The following is a 1,670-nucleotide window of genomic DNA, read 5'->3' on the forward strand; positions in this document are numbered from 1 at the left end:
ATTCTATACATCTCTCTTTTCAAACTCTACCATACACTTTCTTTCAAATCCTACTACCACTCAAATTTTCCTTTTTTTTGTACGGAATCACTTCATTCCCCAACGTCTCTATCCTTCTTTTCACTCTATAAATACCTCTCATTTTTTCCATAAATTCTCACATCAAATTTCAACTCATCTCTGAAATTTCTACCTCATATTTATTTTCTCTTCTTCCCAAACAAAAATGGCGAAGTGGATGGATACATGTTTTCTTATGGTCATCACCGTCTTGGTGGTGATCATGTCCTTTTTCTGTCTGCATAGTCCTGAAAAATGCGGACCTGGGTTGTTTACACTCCCGATCATCTATATGTTGTTATTTATAGCATGGGTTTTTAATCGTCATTTTTAAAGTTTGTCGTATCTTTTGATTTCAAATAATGTACTGTTTATTTGTCGTACTGTTCATTATATTATGTAATATTTGTACTGTCAGTATTAAATGTCGTGCTATTTGTCGTACTGTAGTGTAATTATCCGGATAATATTTTTTATGTTTTTTGCTAGTTAAATATTTATTTTTTCTGTGCATTAAATATTTTTCAAGGTTATTATCGGTAATTTCGTTCGCGTACAGTATATTTTATTTATTTATTATGTTTGTGTTTTTCTAACAACTCATGTAAATAAATTTTCACCATTGACACAACAAAAACAAAAAGAAAAAAATTAACTTTAACTGTTGAATTTTCACTTTAACTGTTACGTTAATGCCCGAACAGCCAGTTGACAGTCAAACCCGCTAACAGTGTAATTCTCCGTGTTTTGTACCATCAATCAAATCAATATTTTGCATTTCAAAATTCTAAGATTTTTGTTCTAGAAGTCTTCTGATAATCACATGATCAACAGAGACTCAGCACTGCACAAAAATCGGGTACGCTTAACTGTCTCCTACACAAACAGTCCCTAACTAGGGTTTTTGTTTTTTTCAGGAGAACAAGTTTTTTGAGACCTCAAATGGATTTCATGGACCTCCATATATATCAAAGTACCACCATACAAATTTTCAAACTTCAATTCGCTCAGACGCACAGTCAGCAGCTCAAACAGTCAACAGACGACCAGTTTGACTGAAAAGTCAACAGACAGTCAAAAATGAAATTTTTTGTCAACATCCATATTTTTTCAAAAGATTCATCATTTGATCAATGGTTGATCATAATTCATCAAGAAAAGATCAAAAATCAACAAAATCCTAAGTTTCAAAATTAGGGTTTTCTCCTAAAAAGTCAACTGAACTTTGACCGGCCATAACTCTATCCTCGTTCATTCAAAAAATTCCAACCATAGCTTGTTTTGAAGGAAATTCAATTATCCTTCAAATGCAATTGATCCCATGGTCATTGGATTCACCATTTGAAAAATATGAGCTCAGACATTACAGGTCATTTTCAAAGTCAACAAAAAGTGTTTTTTTGTCAAAGGCCATAACATCAAGATAACTTCTCCAAATGAAAAAAGTTTCCAAAGTAGCATGTAGAGGATATCTTGAGGTTTCTAAAAAGTACATGAACTCCTTCATATGAAAACAATTGAGGTATTTATGCCTTGTTGAAGTTGGCTATATTTTGGGAAAATGCATGAAATCAACATTTATCAAAAATGTTTTTTTTCCAAAAGGGGCC

Source organism: Vicia villosa, linkage group LG1 (assembly GCF_029867415.1).
Source record: "Vicia villosa cultivar HV-30 ecotype Madison, WI linkage group LG1, Vvil1.0, whole genome shotgun sequence".
NCBI lineage: Eukaryota > Viridiplantae > Streptophyta > Magnoliopsida > Fabales > Fabaceae > Vicia > Vicia villosa.